Raw genomic sequence first — 10837 nt, 5'->3', positions numbered from 1 at the left:
AAAAATGTCATTAGGATTCTGATTGGGATTGCACTGAATCTGTAGATTGCTTTGGGTAGTCTGTACATTTTAACTATGTTTATTCTTCCAATCCATGTGTCATCATCGATTTCTTTCAATAATGTCATATAGTTTTCATTGTACAGGTCTTGAACCTCCTTGGTTAGATTTATTCCTAGATTATTCTTTTTGTTGCAATTGTAAATGGGATTATGTTCTCGAGTTCTCTTTCTGTTAGTTCGTTATTAGAATACAGAAATGCAACTGATTTTTGTACGTTGATTTTGTACCCTGCAACTTTGCTGTAGTTGTTGATTATTTCTAAGAGCTTTCTGATGGTTTCTTTAGGGTTTTCTATATATAAAATCATGTCATCTGCAAACAGCGACAGTGTGACTTCTTCATTGCCTGTTTGGATTCTTTTTATTCCTTTTTCATGCCCAATTGCTCTGGCCAGAAGCTCCAGTACTATGTTGAATAAGAGAGGTGAGAGTGGGCACCCTTGTCTTGTTCCTGTTTTCAGAGGGATGGCTTTCAGTTTTTCTCCGTTGAGTATGATGTTGGCTGTGGATTTGTTATATATGGCCTTTATTATGTTGAGGTACTTTCCTTCTATACCCATTTTGTTGAGAGTTTTTATCATAAATCGATGTTGGATCTTGTCAGTGCTTTCTCTGCATCTATTGAGATGATCATGTGGTTTTTAATTCCTCATTTCATTAATGTGGTGTATTACGTTGGTTGATTTGCGGATGTTGAACCATCCCTGCGTCCCTGGTATAAATCCCACTTGATCGTGGAGTATGATATTTCTAATGTATTGCTGTATTTGGTTTGCCAATATTTTGTTGAGGATTTTTGCATCCACGTTCATCAATGATATTGGCCTGTAATTTTCCTTCTTTGTATTGTCCTTGTCTGGCTTTGGTATCAGGGTGATGTTGGCCTCATAGAACGTGTTAGGAAGTGTTCCATCTTATTCTATTTTTTGGAACAGTTTGAGAAGGATAGGTATTAAATCTTCTTTGAATGTTTGGTAAAATTCTCCAGAGAAGCCATCTGGTCCTGGACTTTTATTTTTTGGGAGGCTTTTGATTACTGTTTCAATCTCTTTACTTGTGATTAGTCTATTCAGATTCTCTGTTTCTTCTTGATTCAGTTTTGGGAGGTTGTATGAGTCTAAGAATTTATCCGTTTCTTCTAGATTGTCCAATTTGTTGGCACATAGTTTTTCATAGTATTCTCTTATAATCTTTTGTATTTCCATGGTATCTGTTGTAATTTCTCCTCTTTCATTTCTTATTTTATTTATTGGAGCTTTCTCTCTTTTTTTCTTAGTGAGTCTGGCTAAGAGTTTGTCAATTTTGTTTATCTTCTCAAAGAACCAGATCTTTGTTTCATTGATCCTTTCTACTGTGTTTTTTGGTTTCAATTTCATTTATTTCTGCTCTAATTTTTATTATTTCCCTCCTCTACTGACTTTGGGCTTTGTTTGTTCTTTTTCTAGTTCTGTTAGGTGTAGTTTGAGATTGCTTATTTGAGATTTTTTCTTGTTTGTTATGGTGGGCCTGTATTGCTATGAATTTCCCTCTCAGGACCGCTTTTGCTGCATCCCATATGAGTTGGTATGGTGTATTTTCATTTTAATTTGTCTTCAGATATTTTTTCATTTCTACTTTAATTTCTTTGATGATCCATTGGTTGTTCAGTAGCATATTGTTTAGTCTCCACATCTTGGTCACTTTCCTAGTTTTTTTATTGTAGTTGATTTCTTGTTTCATTACATTATTGTCAGAAAGGATGCTTGTTATGATTTCAATCTTAAATTTATAGAAACTTGCCTTATTTCCCAGCATATGGTCTATCCTTGATAATGTTCCATGCACGCTTGAGAAGAATGTGTAATCTGCTGTGTTTGGATGGAGTGCTCTGTATATATCTGTTAAGTCCATGTCATCTAGTTTTTCTTTTAAGTCCACTATTTCCTTATTTACTTACTATCTGGATGATCTATCCATTGATGTAAGTGGGGTGTTAAGGTCCCCACTATTTTTGTGTTGTTGTTAATATCTCCTTTTAAGTTTGTTAATAGTTGCTTTATGTACTTTGGTGCTCCTATGTTGGGCGCATATATATTTATAAGTGATATGTCTTCTTGGTGAAGTGTCCCTTTTATCACTATATATTCCCCCTCTTTGTCTCGCATTACTTGTTTTATCTTGATGTCTACTTTGTCTGATATAAGTATGGCAACACCTGCTTTCTTTTGTTTGCCATTAGTTTGGAGCATCATTTTCCATCCTTTCACTTTGAGGCTGTGTTTATCCTTACAGCTGAGATGTGTTTCCTGAAGGCAGCATATTGTTGGATCTTGTTTTTTAATCCATCCCGCCACTCTGTGTCTTTTGATTGAAGAATCCAATCCATTTACATTTAGAGGGATTATTGATATATGAGAGCTTAATGCTGCTATTTTATTTCTCACTTTCTGGTTCTTCTGCATTTCCTTTGTTTCTCGTCCTATGTGTTTTGGACTACCGATTCAGTTTGGTAGTTCTCTATGATGGTTTTCTTAGTTTTCTCTTTGTTGATAAATGTGTCTCTGTTCTGATTATTTGTTTAGTGGTTACCATGAGGTTTGTATAAAAAAATCTCGTAGATGAGATAGTCCATTTTCTGATAGCCTCTCATTTCTTTAGACTAAGTTGAGTCCATCGCTTTCCTCTTCCCTTTCTAAGTTATTATTGTCACAACTTATTCCATCTTGTTCTGTGAGTTTGTGGTTAAATTGATGAGGTTATATTTATTTTTTGTGTTTTCCTTCCGTTTATCTTTGATGTCATAATTAAGTGTTTTCTAACCTGTTCTGATAGCTGCAATTTTTCTCATTTTGTCTACCTATTTTTCTCCTTGCTCAAGGCTTTGTATCCATTTTCGCTTTTGTTTTTTCAGGTATGAGGGCCTTCTTGAGCATATCTTGTGGTGATGAACTCCCTTAGCTTTTGTTCATCTGGGAAAGTTTTTATTTCTCCATCATATCTGAAGGATATTTTTGCTGGATCAGGTATTCTTGGCTGAAAGTTTTTGTCTTTCAGAATTTTGAGTATATCTTTATACTCTCTCCTAGCCTGTAAGGTTTCTGCTGAGAAATCTGCTGAAAGCCTGATAGGAGTTCCTTTGTATGTTATTTTTTTCTGCCTTGTTGCGTTTAATATTTTTTATTTGTCATTGACTTTTGCCAGCTTTACCAATCTATGCCTTGAGAGTATCTTCTTATGTTGATATAGTTGGGAGATCTATTGGCCTCATTCATTTGTATTTCTAGCTCCTTCCCCAGTTTTGGGAAGTTCTCAGTTATTATTTCTTTGAACAAGCTCTCTGCTCCCTTTTCCGTCTCTTCTCCCTCTGGAATACCTCTGATACTTATGTTGCATTTCCTAATTGAGTCGGATATTTCTTGGAGAATTTCTTTGTTTCTTTTTAGTCTTATTTCTCTCTCCTCCTCCATCTAGAGCATTTCTGCATTCCTATCCTCTAGATTGCTAATTCTATCCTCCATATTGTCAGCTCTGTTATTTAAAGACTCCAGATTTTTCTTTATCTCCTCCATTGTGTTTTTCATCTCCAATATTTCTGATTGATTTTTCTTTATAGTTTCAATCTCTTTTGTGAAGAACTTCCTGATTTCGTTGAACTGTCTGTATTTTATTGTAACTCATCGAGCTTTTTTTATGATAGCTATTTTGAATTGTCGTTTAGATTGTAAATTTCTGTGCCTTCAGAAAGGCACAGAAAAAATTGACTTCTGGGTGTTTGTCATTTTCCTTCAGAAAGGCACAGAATAAATTGACTTCTGGGTGCTTGTCATGTTCCTTCTGGTCTGGAGATTTAATATATTTTTTCACACTGTTTGACAGCCTAGATTTGTGTCTCCGCGTAGTGATAGTGTCTGGTCACAGCTTCCACCTGCCACCACTCGGTGGGGGTCAAGAGCTGTGTATTCTGAGCCTGCCGTGATCCGTAGGCACTCTGGCGAACCAGCTGTGCTGGAGCACCAGCCGGGGGGAGTGGCACTTCCTTTTGCCTGCCCGATCTCGGGGACTTCTCACTTTTCTCTCAGTATCTGCTCCACTGGGGTGCTAGCTTGATGAAGACATCCCCACAACAGTTCAGTTACCTCTATGTGGGGGTTTCCCATGGGCTGTGAGGGAACTTGGAGAGCAACAGTTTTCCCATGGAGGGTCACCCCTCCCCCCTCTTTCTGAGAGCCACACGGTCCCAGGGTTGCTGCCATTCAGGAGGCAGAGGAGCTCTCCTTACCAGCTTCTGCTTCCTCCAGGGGGGGTCCAGCACCTCCACCTTCAGACATGTGGCTGGGTGTGTCTCTCAGACATCTTTTGTGTTGTGTGAATGTCCTCTGTTGGTATATGAATGTCCTTTTTGTTGTGTCTTAAGGGGGAGAGTCTAAGGAGGGAGCTCACTCTGCCATGATGCCGGCAGATCTTGGCCACATTGCCAAGATCAGGGCTCTTCCTTCATTGACCCGTATGGCTGGTGTTTTTAGATGGCTGCTAATGTGTGTGTGGCTCAGTACTGAGTGTTGTAGTAACATGTGTGAAAAATAAGAGGTGTTTTCTTCCAGGAGCTTATAATTGTCTTGGGAAGAGATATATAAGAAGAATAAGCTCTTGAAGATCAAAGTCTTTGTATTACTCATCTTATACATACAAGGTGCTCTTCATTAAACAAGTGTTTAATGAATGAATGAGTGAATAGATGAGGTAAATCAAAACACAAGGCAGTGTGTAGCACTAAAATGAGTGATACAAGCAGTAATTGCTGTAGAACTGAAGAGAAGAGATGTGCTGATCTGGGCAAAAGCGTTGGGGGAAAGTCCAAGGTTACAGCCCTTCAATCTGGGTCTGGAAGCTCTCAGTGCCTTAGGCTACTGATTGGGAAGGAAGAGATAGCAACAGGCCTGTAATCAATCTTTCTCTTTACGAGGGCTGTGTGGGGGAAGAAAGGGATGACCCAGTCAAATCTTCTTCCAACTATGCCGGTAACCAGACATTCTGCTTAACACATTAATAGTTTTTCCTAGCATAAAAATAATAGAGTTCTTATCTGTGAAATGCTCTTAGAAAGTTACATCTATGTGTCTAGGTTGCTTATGGTAACTAAACTGCTAATTTGTGGATCTTGGGGGACATGGCAAGTTGGAGAATTAGTGGAGCGGAGATAGAGATATTTAACTGAAATCATTCCCTTTGTAAAATCAATGCTCCAGATAAGTTGCTTAGACCTCACGTATTGAATCTGATCAGAAAAAATCCTAATGCAGAGGAGAAAGAACCTACATTCATGGTCTTAGATTTCTCTAAGGGAAGAATGCTTCACATTTGCCTTGTGATTGCTTGTATCCCTTGAATTATTAGTGAAGTTTGGCACATGAGTCTGACTTGACAATCTGCCCTGTGTTACCTCACTGGGTCACGTTGCCTCTTCTATTTCCTCTTCCATTACTGTGAACTGGCTGAAATCCTTTAGAGACCATTAGACCTAGGTTGGACTCTCATCTTTGTTCCTTACTAGCAGTGAGACTTCCATCTGGTTATATAAGTGTTCTGAGACTTAGCTTCCTCATCTGCAAAATGGGTTTGCTAATAGTGATATCTGGTTTGCTAATGGTGATATCTGGGATTAATTGAGGGAAAAATATGTTGAGCACCTTACTCTTCCATTCACTGGGGCAGGCACTCCTTTCCCAGTTGGAACCATCTCAGTGGGCAGGAGAGGCACTGCATATTGTGTCATCTTCATGTGTCCTACAAGAGCTGTGGCAGGGGGCACCGGTGCCGTTCTCATGTTGAGGTAGCCCTCAGGGCCGTCCTGCAAGCACGTCATGTCTGCCAAAGGAGGAAAAGAGCCTGTCTTGGTATCAAGTATGACACATGTCTCCCAAACCTCCTCTATATGCTCCCCACTGTATACCGTGGGGGGAGGGAGGATACAGGAGGAATAAGACAATGTCTCTGGGAACTGATGGATATTCCTGGGAGCTAAGATGAATATCCAAGAAATAAAATTGACCATATAGCCATTAGAAGTTGAGAGAAAACAGAGGTCTTGAGAGAAAACAGAGGTCAGAGTGGACTGGCCTTGGTGGGTAGGACAGAAACCACAGTCTGTCAACATGAGCCAGAGGATGTATGGGGTTTCCCAGGAGGGGAGTACTTTTAAGGCAGCATTGGGGAAGCAAGTGTCAAGGCTCCATTGAAAACAGAAAGTGCAAGGCCAACATGATGACATGTTCCTACAACTTCAACTTTCTATTTCGAGCCTTGAATGTGTTCCCTCCAAAATAAGATTTTACCTTCGGTTCTGCTGTATTGCCCACACAATGTGGCTCTTGAAATTAAAATGAAATAAAATTAAAAATTCGGTTCCTCAGTTGCATGAGCACAGATGTAGAACATTGCTGTCATGACAGAAAGTTCTATGGACAGTGAGTCTCTGTTTTGCTCAGGTATTTAAATATTAGATTAAAACCTTAAATTCTCTTCTGTACACAGCAAGATGAGTTGCAATTGAGTGGTTCAGCCCCATACCACCCCAATCCTTCCTCCACCAACCCTAGTGGAGCTGCTGATTCTTGCCTTCTTCCTTAAGAACACTTAGAAGTGGAAGACGAGGGCAGGTTAATTAGAAAGTGACACACTGAGATTTGCTTGCTTTGCAGGTTAGCACACAGTCCTTAGAGGCAACTTCTTCTCCAGCTTCTGCTTAACCTTGTAGAATGGAAGCCAGGCTCTCCAGCATTTTTAGTGTGAGCCACTGGTCAACTCTAGATCAGAAGCCAGTTTGTGTCCATAACTCTAGTCAGCATTAAGCACAAGCACTAATGGAAAGCTAAGTAGTATAAACGGTTATATATACCCTGCTATAAAAGGTGCTGTGGATTCACACTCTGTGCTTGGAGACTCTCTGAGCTCCTTGAGGGCAGGAGCCATGTCATTCACTCGGACATTCTGGCACCTTGCACCATGCCAGGTATCAAGTAGATGCTTCTTCGCTGGCTCATGTGTTAAAGGTGGTTGTTGGCAGTGGTCCATTGTCCAGTTGATGTATCTGGTTAACTAAGGGGAAGCCCTAATCACCTAAAGGTGAAACACCTCTACTAGTTTCCTATTTCTCTTGTAACAAATTACCACAAACTTAGTGGCTTAAAACTCTCCGAATTTGTTATCATACACTTCTGGAGGTCAGAAGGCTAAAATGGGTCTATAGGACTATGTTCCTTTTGGAGGCTCTGGGAGGGAATCTGTTTCTTTGCCTTTTTCAGCTTCTGGAGATCACCTGAATTCCTTGGCTTGTGGCCTCCTACTCCACCTTCGAAGTCGGAGAACAGCATCTTCTCTCTCTTTGTTCCTCTGCTCTGACATCATATAGCTTTCAACTACTAACTCAGATCCTCCTGCCTCCTTCTTATAAGGACCCTTCTGATACTCCAGGATAATCCTCCCAAGTCAAGACCATTAATCACACCTGCAAAATCCTTTTTTTCTGTGTGTGAGGAGGATTAGTCCTGAGCTAACATCTGTTGCCAATCCTCCTCTTTTTGCTGAGGAAGATTGACCCTGGGTTAACATCCATGCCCATCTTCCTCTACTTTATATGGGACGCCTCCACAGCATGGCTTAACAAGCAGTATGTCGGTCTGCACCTGGGATCTGAACCTGTGATCCCCGGGCCGCCACAGCGGAGTGCACGAACTTAACTGCTACAACACGGGGCCAGCCCCCTGCAAAATCCTTTTTTCCATGTAATGTAACATTCACAGGGTCTGGGGATTAGCGCATGTAGACATTTTTAGGGGCAGCATTATTCAGTCTACCACAACCTCCAAAGGAGTTACCTAGTTTATAACTAGCTGACCCTGGTGGGGTGGTGGCGAGAGGCAGGGCAGGAGAATGTGAGAAGATCAGGCCTGAGCCATCCTGTACCGAGCCCTTGGGGGCCTACGGCTCTGTGTTACACACCAGCGCTAAGGTCTCAGTTCTAGTCTAATCCATATCCCTAGTGTAAGGGAAGACCACCTTGCACTGGTAAGAGGTCTTCCTGTCTGTGTGAAGGCACCTGAGGTGATCACTGGCAGCACTGTGGATTGGGGTAATTAGAAAAGAAGGTCCCGGGGATTGGGATGATGTGGGAGATCTGGAATGTTCTCCTGAAGCAGCAGCTGCTGGGAAGGAAGGTCACTGAGATGTGTGTAAGAGCAGCTATGACGAATGGATAGAGAATATTGGCATCTTCAAGTGTTTTCTACTGGGAGGTGATCAGGAATGGTATGGGGGACAGCTATCCCTGTGTCTTAGCAGGGAAATGGTGCCCTAGCTGATGACACCTCAACAAGAGGAGGAAAAACTCCCACACCTTTCTACTTCTAGGGTCTTGCTGCTCAGGTCTACTCTACTGGGTTGAGGAGATGAATGCTAACACTTTCCAGGTCCTCAGCATGTTCGTCCTTCCTTCTCTCTGTACTATACCCTCCACTGCTCCTTCTTTCAGCTGAGTTGAGTTTTGTTTCATTTTCTGTCTCCCATACCTGTGCTAAGACTAATGTTGGTATCCCTGGAAACCTGAGGGCACAGCCTCACGTTAGCTATAACCTTCACATGGATCTGCTGGAGGTGGCCAAGCTCAGACTGTGCCACACTCTGTTCAAGAAGATTTATTAATAAGCGGATGCTAAATCAAGGGGAAATTTTGATGAAGAGCTGAACACCTACATGTTCATAAGGTGTCTCTCCACAGACTGCTTATTAATCACAAGGGAATCTATAACTATGCAGTGGAGAAATTGCTCAGCACCCTGAACAGGTGACCAAAATGAACATCACTGATGAGAGGCTGGTGAACAGCATGTGTGTCTCCAGAAGGATGCAACATCACCTGTGAAGAATTCTGGCTGAGAATGCGTAATCTCCATCTAATCCTGGGAAACTTCACACAAACCCAGTGGAGGAATAGGGACTGTATCCTTCTAAAATGTCAATATTATAAAAGTCAGAGAAGGTCTGTGGAAATGTTTCAGATTAAAGAAAGCTAAAGAAACATGGCAACTAAATTCAATACCTGACTCTAGATGGGACCCTGTCCTAAAGGGGAATTGACAAAATTATAATACAGATGGGATATTGAAGTATTGTAGCAATGTTCAATTCTCTAGAGTTGACAACTGCTGCAGTTATGTAGGAAAACATCCGTGTTCTTAGGAAATACATGCTAAAGTATTTGGGGGAAAGGGGCCATGATGTATGTAACGTATCTGCAAATGGTTCAGAAAAAAATATCTTGTGGGTTATGTCTGCCTATACATTGAGCGGGAAACCTAGAGCAAGCATATGATAAAGAAGAAGGGGTCAGAGATGAACGGTGGGGAAGGGGGTAAAGGGCACGTGTGCCTGTTCTTTGTACTGTTTTCAGTCTTGTATCTTTTCTGCAGGTTTGAAAGTTTTCCAAACACAAAGTAAACAATTAAAAAGAAAGACACCAGTATCTACTAGGCACCAAGCATCATGCAAGGATGTTTCTCAGATGGAGGGAAAGACAAGCCCTCCTCAGAGGAAAAGCAATTCGTTGAGAAGAAGGCTGTCCCTCTGGCAGATGTGACACTGGTCCTCTCAGGGTCCCGTGCAGTGGAAGCACATAGTGTGACAGGGCTTGTATTCCACAGCCCCCTCATCCCAGTACTTGGAGGGGGCACCTTCCTGGTGAGCATGCAGTCCCCGTGGTGGTTCATCCTCAAGCCTGCCTGACAAGTCGTGCAGGTCGGAGATGACCAGCAGGTCTGCCAGGACTTGTGACAATCTGTGGGAGGGATAGGGCAGCAGACAGAGAGTGTGAGAGGCCTGGACACCCCTCTAGAGAATCAGTTCCACTAGAAAGGGTGTTCACACTCCTTCCTCATTTCTTCTAGGAATTTCCAGGACTCTGTTCCGAGGGTGTGGGGCCATGAGTTGAGTACAGCCCTTGGGCTCTGGGTGGAGCATTCGTCTTAGAAAATGAGAAAAATGGCTATTTCACATTCTCTGTAATATCTAGATGGCCCTTCCTGGAACAGCCACCTCAGAAATATTAGTAAGACTCACTATAATTACCCAAACTGCAACAAAATAGTAATAAGCAGTTCTGCACCAGCATGGTCACTAGTTTGTGGCCTTTTCACCACTATGACTACTATTCTCTGGTCCTCCACTGGCCTCCCAGAATACCTTGAGCTTATCACTAACATGACAATTGTCAAGATATGTTACAATTGCCTGTTGACAAAAAAGGCCTCTTTTGGATTCATTTATGAATGCACAGTACCTGTGGGAGGGCCTGGCATGTAACAAGCACTCAGTAAATATTTGTTAGACAAATGAATAAGAACAACTCACTCCCCCTTGGGTTTTAGTAGTTGCAGCTCCTCTGCCTTGAATTCTCTTCTCCCAGGTATAGCGTGATGTGTTCCCTCCCTTTCCAAATGACATCTTCCAGGCTGCCTTCTCTCTAATTTCACCTCCATCCTGCCAAACTTCCAGTCCCTCTTCCCTGCCTTCTTTTCACTTTTCACTTATGTTCTGTAGAGTCTGTCTTCCCCAGTAGAGTACAAGCTCCATGAGGACAGGATTCTCTCTGTATTGTCCGCTGCTGTTCCCCAGGCCTGGAAAAGAACATAGCAGGACCCCAGTAAGCACTCACTGGATGAATAGATGCCTGATATTATCCTTGTGATTGTCATCTCATTTTATCTAGATCAAGAAACTGAGGCTGGAGGAGCTCAGTCACTTGG

Source organism: Ceratotherium simum, chromosome 20, assembly GCF_057802395.1.
Source record: "Ceratotherium simum simum isolate JZ-2026a chromosome 20, ASM5780239v1, whole genome shotgun sequence".
NCBI lineage: Eukaryota > Metazoa > Chordata > Mammalia > Perissodactyla > Rhinocerotidae > Ceratotherium > Ceratotherium simum.
Note: the sequence above shows the minus strand (reverse complement) of the source record.